Source organism: Neolamprologus multifasciatus, chromosome 10 (assembly GCF_963576455.1).
Source record: "Neolamprologus multifasciatus chromosome 10, fNeoMul1.2, whole genome shotgun sequence".
Taxonomy (NCBI): Eukaryota; Metazoa; Chordata; class Actinopteri; order Cichliformes; family Cichlidae; genus Neolamprologus; species Neolamprologus multifasciatus.
This window is the reverse complement of record NC_140448.1, coordinates 27,695,175-27,703,626: the sequence shown is the minus strand read 5'-3', so window position 1 is coordinate 27,703,626 and position 8,452 is coordinate 27,695,175. Positions and strand designations below refer to the sequence as shown.

Below are 8,452 nucleotides of genomic sequence, written 5' to 3'. Positions count from 1 at the left end.
GTCTGCTTAGGCTGTCAGCTCTGTGATTGTAGATCGGATACACTGTAAAGGTGTAAAATATAAACAACCAGGACACAGAGTGTTGGATCAGAGTGTTTCAAAGTTTTAAAACAGGGAAATAAAGCTTATTTTCTTAATTAGTAGTTTGTGGGAGGAAATCCTCTCGGGATCGGCCATGTAGGAGTTGTACTATGCTGTACCGCTGAATTTCGTGTAAATGGAAGGAGAGACACATAAAAGAAGTATTTTCGTAGTGAGGGGATATCTGAGACATGACTGAGTATTGAAGTGATGAACAAGAGGGTTTCAATCAAACCCCCTCCAACAGGTGGGAGGAACACCTTGGAAGTCTTTGCCCAGGAAAGAAGACAGAAAACCAGAGACGTTAAAAAAGAGACTAACCTTAGTTTCTCCATCATGTGTAACATTTTTCAGCACTATCTTAATTATTTTGTTTTTGCATCCAAATCCTGACAGCTAATTAAATCACAGTCTTCTTGTTGCACGAGGGTACATGATGCAGATTGGAAGGCGTGGGTGTTGGTTCATTTGTAGCTACCCATAAAACCCTTTATTTGTTAGTAACTCTACCATATTTTGTCTCTACGTGTTTGCTATAGCAAAGAGTGGAAACCCTTCCCCTCATTTTTTCTTCATTCAACTCTCCTCTGTCCTCAACAAGAGAGTGACAGCCCAGTTGGTTTGTTTCAGAAAACCCACAATTTGTAGCAGTGCAAAAATGTCCGACACTCTCATGAAAGGCACACATGAAAGTAGTATGATGTTATACTTATTCAAAAGCATTGCAAAACACTGCAAGGAGAAAGTCGTGTCCGGATGATTGGGCTTAAAGCGCTACTTCTACTGTAATTGCAATTCAGTCATAGTTTTTGAACACAACTACGGCTTATCTGAATGCTGCTGTTTTCCTTAACAAGACTATAGATGAGCTAAAAAATGAGGATTTTTTTTCTAGAGCAAAAGAAGCATTAAAACATCCACTTTTGTAACAGAGTTGTGACTGCAGCGCTAAAACAGTGGAAGACTTTTGGTTCAACTTTGCCATTTGCACACACAAATTTGGTCCTGACTTGTTTTATACTGTAATGAAAATCCTGGCAACAGTGTACTTAATTACCTCGTAGTAATTAAGTACTACAAGGCTTCAGTTTTTTTATTTTTTTCCCCAAACTTTTTGATATGCAGCTGACCCTATTTTGATTCTTATTGGAATAATCTAAAAAATTTAAGAGCGCACAGACCCTCGCTCCTGTCCTATGGCCTAATGTGTGCAAAGAGACTGATCCTCCTGCTATGGAAGGGGAAAGAAGTGCCCTCCTCGAAAGCCTGGATTTCAGTACTGACAGATAGTCTTCATCTGGAAAGGATCCGCTACATTATAAATGACAAACTGGAGGCCACTCACTGAGTATCTGGAAACTATGGACAAATGAGAGCTACTATGTGGACTTCACCATAGGTTATAACAAGCTGATGGCACTCTGGGCTAAGGGAATGGTGTGGTGAGGGAGAGGTATTTGTTTGTTTGGTCGCCCTTTTTGGTATTTTCTACTGTCTTGGTTTTGTGCTTTATTTGTTGTTTGTTTTTTTGTTTTTCCCCTTTCTTGGTGATAAAAATATAAAATTAAAGCAATGTCAGCCCATGGGGTAATTTGTAATCATTACTTGTGCTTCACGATAAAAATATTTGAAGAGAGAGAGAAAAATGTACACATTCCTAAAGTTTTCGCTGTCTCTCTGATGGGCTGTTTTTGGTTTTCCAGCCCTATGATGGCCTCCCTCATTTGTACCAACATCTCTGCGTAACTAAAAAAAATACAGTTTCAACTCTCCAGATCTTCTGTCTGCTTAATGTGTTAAAAATAATAACTGAATGGAGGTCAACTGGTCTTGAAATTGTTTGTTCGTCGATTCAATTACGTTTGAGTATCTGAAAGTGGGGAGCTGCATATAATTGCTTGTATTGTCTAAAATGTTAATGCGATACTTCTGATAAAATCCTTATAAATTTAAAGCCGAAAGGCACCTCATTCACGTCCTGTTCGATTTAAAATCCTCTGTGCTGTGCAGAAGCAAAATGTGTCTTTGTCCAACTAACTGTGGAGCTCACTGTGTATTTCAACCATTTATCCACCAATATTTATGGAAATTGAACATATGAACAAATGCAAAAAGTATCAGTGTTACTGGCAAAGCTTAAGTGTCATTGTCACCGTGAAAGCCTGCGTTCATCTCCATTAATCTCTAACCACCATTAGCTTTCCATCATTCAGCCACACAGTGACCACATGCAGCCACAGTGCATTTTCTAATATGATTGTTCCCACCCAAATGCATATCCTCCTTCCACTGGCACCCATTTATCCCTCCCTTGATATTAGATCAAGTCCAGTTCAATGTGGTAAGCTATTTGATGGGGATACGATGGATGTCTGTCTCATCCATTCCCCAGCTTGCCCAGTTCCTAGCAACCAACAAGATTAGACTCTCTGTTTCTCGGTGGTTTGGAAAAACCCGTAGCACAGGCAGATACGATAATCTCATTATACTGATTTAATGCATGCATGCAAGCACACCAGATAAACCCATATTGTATATGCCTGCGCACACACACACACACACACACACACAACCAAAACATCACGAGAGGATAATTAAAAAAGACAAAAGTCTAGCAAACTTGTTGCAGGCTGTCCCCTTTTTCTTCTCTGGGTGATGTTTGATTAGCTGAATGTAGGATACCGGAGAAGCATCCTTTAGGGCATGTTTGTGATAAACAGCTATAAAAGTAAATGAACTTGAAATCACCACCTCGCCTAGTGGCCGTTCAGGCGTTGGTTTGATCGACAACGCTATCGTCCAACCCAGAGACCATATCAAGGAGCACATCGTTCAGTGGAGCAGGCAGAGAAACATTAGCGCTCAGGCCTGAAGAAACTCTGATCTAAACCTGGTAGCTGTAGGGAAAAACAGCATAATAACATGGAGATAAGACAAAAAGGCAGAGAAATAGAAACATGACGATAGGTAGATGGTACTGCTGTCAGTTAGGCTGATACGAAGTAAAATCATACGTGAGTGACATATGTATTCAACAGCATTATACTTGTAGAAAGCTATAATGTTCTGAAATTTGGCATGATGTTTAGGTACTCTGCTTCTAAACACTTATTAGCAGGGACTTTGCTTTTTGAAACCCTGCAGTATATGTGTTTTATAAAGGACTCTTAATAAAAAGGCAGAATAGAAATGGACAGAATAGGGCTGGAAGCAACCTGTGGGCCATCTCAATCCAGCCTGCAGCATCCTGAAAAAGGACATGAAGCGACACGGCTAAAAATTAATAAAAAGCACCCTTAGGTTGATGACACTTGAGATGAATGACTGCAGAGTCTGCTATTTCACTCAAATCCCATGGAGGGCAGTCTCCTTAATGTGTGCAAATAAACTTTTTCTATGATGGACTGCAGCAATTTCCAGAGTTTATACAATAATGTTGTCCGCTGTGCTGCAATATTCAACACCAGGCCTGGCTTTAATAGTTTTAAAACGTCTTTAATATTTTCTCATTAGGTAAACAACATACAGTGTCATTTTCAAATAACTAACAATTGTTATTTTCATTTGTTAGTCATAGTCACGTGAGTTAAACGATGCAGGACATTAACTGCTGCTTTTATGGATACAATATCGTGTTTGTACATAAATCGTAAATAATGGCCTCATTTTCTATTTCGTTCACTGATGCAGGTTTTTATTAAACTGGTAACAAAGTCATGCATGCTTTGTTCATGCTGAGTGTGGTTGTGCTTTATATTACATTGATACTGATATAAAAACAGTTTATACTGATTAGTAAACAGTTTGTATTGGTTCCTATTTTTTAAGTGTTTCATTTATGGCCTGTGAAGTTGAGTTACAACTTATAAACAATCTACAGTGCAAACCACAATAACATCAGAAATTAACTTTCACTTAAGTTCACTTCCTTTCACTTTCACAGTACTCATTTTCCTTCTGACAGTAGAGAAAACACTGTGAGTTAAAAATTTAAATGAAAAGAGTTGAGAGCATCCGATATTTCAGCAGACTCACAAGAAAATTCCAGAAACACTCCTACATTCCCACATGCCAGTGTACGTATAGTGCCGGACCCAAGCCTGAGAACAAGAATTCCATATTGGATTGGTAGTGACAGATGGTTTCCAAGTGGAGGTGGGATTACATCAGAGATTGACTTTGAGCCACTTCTTCTACAGTGATGATGAACAGGCTGACAGATGAGCGCAGACGGGAGCCTTCATGGACTAAAATGTTCGTAGACAATGTTGTGATCTGTAATGAGAGTAGGAAGCAGAAGAAAAGGGGACCCGGAGAGGTGGAGGTATGCACTCGAGAGAAGAGGAATGAAAGTTGGTAGAATGATATGGTTAACCTGGGGTAAACCATCCAAAGCAACAGGCAGTGCAGAAGAGAGGTGAAGAAGAAAGCACAGACAGGGTGGAGTGGGTGAAGACGAGTGTCAGGGTTGATTTGCGACAGAAGGATAACAGCTGTCATGAGCAGCTGTGTGCAGGCAGGAGAGGACCCAAACGCAGACTTAAGAGGCGAAAATGTAAACTCAAAAGTGTCTTTATTGCTGACACTAGAGAAAATGTACAAAACTAAACTAGGCTGGGAAACTCTAGCACAGCGGTCTCCAACCCCCGGGCCTTGGACCGGTACCGGTCCGTAAGTTGTTTGGTACCGGGCCGCGAAAGTTGAGGCTCAGGTGTGAAATGTATGGTTTTCAGGGTTTTTATCAGTTTTCAGTGTTATTTTGTTATCGTTTTTATCGTTAACTCGGTTTTCCTGGGTCTTTTCACGTGTGTTATGAATAAATTGTATTTTTTTCGGTACCGGTATTAGTTTTATTCTGTTGTATTTATCCGCGACACCTTAAAGGCCGGTCCGTGAAAATATTGTCGGGCATAAACCGGTCCGTGGCGCAAAAAAGGTTGGAGACCGCTGCTCTAGCACACGGGGAAGAGCATGGGAAACATACACAACTATGAGGGAGAACACAACACTGCACAAAGGGAGACAAAGGCTTAAATACGTAGTACAATGACGAGGGGACAGAATTAGACATGACGAGACCTAGGAAGCTACACAAAGCACACTGACATGGAACATAAGACCTTCACAATAAAACAGGAAATGAAGGAACGCAATACTGACACACGAGTTAGATACAGGAGTGGAGGAGAGGAAAGGAAGCAAGCGAGGGAACACGATGGAGACATCGAAGGCAAAGACACAAGGGGAAATCTAATAACCCAAACTCAGCAGAATAACCCAGGCACAACAGAATAAACCTTTAGAATAACAAAGTGACTTAAACATAATACAAAATGACAGAAAACACGAGAAAACTCAAAACGCTGCGTCAAAATGACAAAGGACCGTGGCAAGCAGCAAGAGTGAGAGGGAAGGTTTGCAAGAAGGTTGTGAGGCCTGCTGTGATGTATGGGTTGGAGACTGTGGCACTGGACAAAGGAGTTCCAGTATATCCACGATCTCTGGAAATGACAGGAGGGATAGGATGAGATGGCAGCAGATGATCCTTTGTGGCGACGGAGAATGGGATCACCTACCTCGTCATCTACATTACCCGCAAAAGTGAACTCGGCACCTTCATATTTCAACTTGCTAAAATTGCACTTGTTTCATATCTCACAAAGCATTGATACGACTGGGTTTTCTGAAGAAACCCACAAGGTTTGTTGGCTTTGCAATTGGTGGAGCAGCCTCACTCCTTTGAGTTTTAACTCAAAGTTAAAAAGTTAGAGCACACCAAACTAGCACATGCAGCTGAAGCAATGATACATCCAGCAAACTCAGTTTAGCACAATTCTGCACTATCTAATGTTTTGCTCCAGTTGTCCAATGTGTGGCCCTTTGCTTTCTTTATCTATGGCAGAAAAACACACAACTCATCAATACATATTATTCAGCATGACAACGATAAGCCCCATGCTGACTCTTGAGGTTTGCTCTTTGTTCTATTTTGTGCCTGTAGGAACTCGCAGCTCTGGTGAAGGTGCTTCACAGTTGATGCCCGGCACTGATCAGGCAAAGATTAAGCACTGCATCAATCAGGCAGTGCTCCATCACACAGACACACACTGTCTTCTCTGTGGTACATCTCAGTCTGTTGCATGCATTTTTATTGGACATACATCTTGTTAATGGAACACATTCTGGCATTACTTTATTATCTGCAGATCTCTCCATAATGTGGTGAGACTCGATTTTCTTTGACTTGATGAGACAAAAAAAACGAGCAGTGCATTAAGAATTTTGCTGAAGTTGGCAGGTGATTTATTATTAAGGCATGGTTAGATTAAAAAAAAAAGTGGAGCAGTGGAGTTAATGATCTGATTAGAGATTTGTTTGTAGTTGCTGAGGGCTACTTGTTGAACTGCCGAAGCAGTGGAAGTAACAAACACTGTCACCAATTACACTGAGTGTACAAAGCTTATTCTGTACTGCTCTCTTTAGTCTCCCCTGGCAATTCAGTACATAAAGTAATTTATCAAAGAGGGCAAGACATTTCATTAGCTCGATCTCTAATGAGGAAATAAGCAAACACCGTCTATCAAAAGTATCTTCCCATCTCACAGCTGTCTGAAAACTAGAGTTAAAGTGAAATGTTAAAATACATATACATACATTTTTATTGCATTCTCAAAAATCACACAAGTGATGCCTAATATGTTGCACGTAAACATAACTGTTTATAATAAACATTGATAATAAATGGTAAATTAAAAGTTAGTTAAGCGTCAGTTACTACAGTAGTTTTCATAGTGGTAACAAATAGTTAAAAATAATAGCTGGTTTGTAAACCATTGTGTTAACATTATAGTAGTTATTTAAATGTGGTTAACTGGTTGTTACGGAATCTATAAACATTATTTGGGCAGTTACATTAAATTTGTGACTGACCCTTATCATTTAAACCGTGTGTCAACGGAAAGGTGAGATGGTATGAGAATGGAGATTATGGTTTGTTTTGTCTTTGCTTTCATTTACTTTTAAAGTCATAAAGTGTATAAACTAATCATAAGTAGATATTATGATTTTATTGTTTAAGTGTACAAATACTGTCATTATCGTTAGACAACTTTCATTTGTTTGATTTAATTAATTTTCATTGATTTGTGATTATTATTGTAGCAGGTCAGGGCTGTTTGGGTTTTGTTTGACAGCTTCGTTCTGTTGTTTCAGGCGGCAGCGTTATGTTGCCATGGTTATTATGTGATCTCTCTGGGACTGTGTGTTTTTCTGGTGAGAGAGCGCCTTTTTGTTGTTACGCTAGAGCTGCGCCGAGCGGTTGTGTTAGCGTGGTGTGTTCGTCTGTTGAATGCTAATAAATGGCTGTGCTCCCTGGCTAACTCTGCGGGAAGCAAGACCAAACGTTACCTCTGTCTCCTCCTTGTCTGAGCTCGCCACATTATTATTGTTAGTAGTACTATCTATCTAGCTTTAAAGAGTGAATTGGTAGGATTCTGGTATGAAAAAAATTTCTCTAAAGGCTATTGTGCATCATTTAAGGAAGTTTTAGTGATGTAACAGGGCCATGATATTGAAAGGTCATATATGGCTAATGAGCTATATGCTATATGTTAGCATACTCTAGTTGGAGTATCTGGATTTCAGTTTGTTAAATTCTCAGGTGTATTTTACAACTACTAGCAGCACAGATTAAATGTCCCATCCCATTTTTATTTAGTTCCAGTGTGTAAACAGATTGTTAGATCCATGTAAACAATAATAGACAGCATTAGCAAGGAAACAAGCTAGGCTAACTTTGCCAGCTAGCTGTCATTTATTGCCACTGGAAATTAAGTCTATATGACAGTCATGCAACACATATTTTTCACAAAAAGTGTAATATTTTTGTGGAAAAAAGAACAAAAAGAAAAGAATAAAAAAATATATTTAAGGTGATAATAGATTAGCTTAATTACGCATTAAGAAAAATAATGTATATTTTTTCTGATTTACACCTAGCATTATAGATGTGAATGGTCCTGCAATTTTCAATAATTCCAAGATCATGCTGAGACACAGAGAATGCCAACATTGTATTAAATATAATTTCTCTAAGTGATAGCGGTGGCAGAATGTAGGCATATTTTTGCGCTGTGCCTGGTAGCAGCTAACAATTCTGTTGCGTTAACAGGTAAGCGAACAGAAGCTAGCCAGAAGAAAGCCAGTTTTATTGAAGACTGTCTTAAGAAAATGTAATAGACATGGAAGTTTAAATCTTTAACTAAATCAATTTCTACTACTTTCAACAAGCCCACAACAATTTGATTTTCACTGTCTAACAGTTTTTTAAAGATGGTACTTCAAACTGCTCTCAAATGTCTGTACACAGTTT

General features: G+C 39.2%; 1 protein-coding gene across 2 annotated transcripts in view; it reads left to right on the top strand.

Annotated features, from left to right (window-relative positions):
* Window positions 1-8,452, top strand: part of doc2b (double C2-like domains, beta) — a 190,640-nt gene that overhangs the window by 52,056 nt on the left and 130,132 nt on the right. The window lies entirely within an intron of this gene.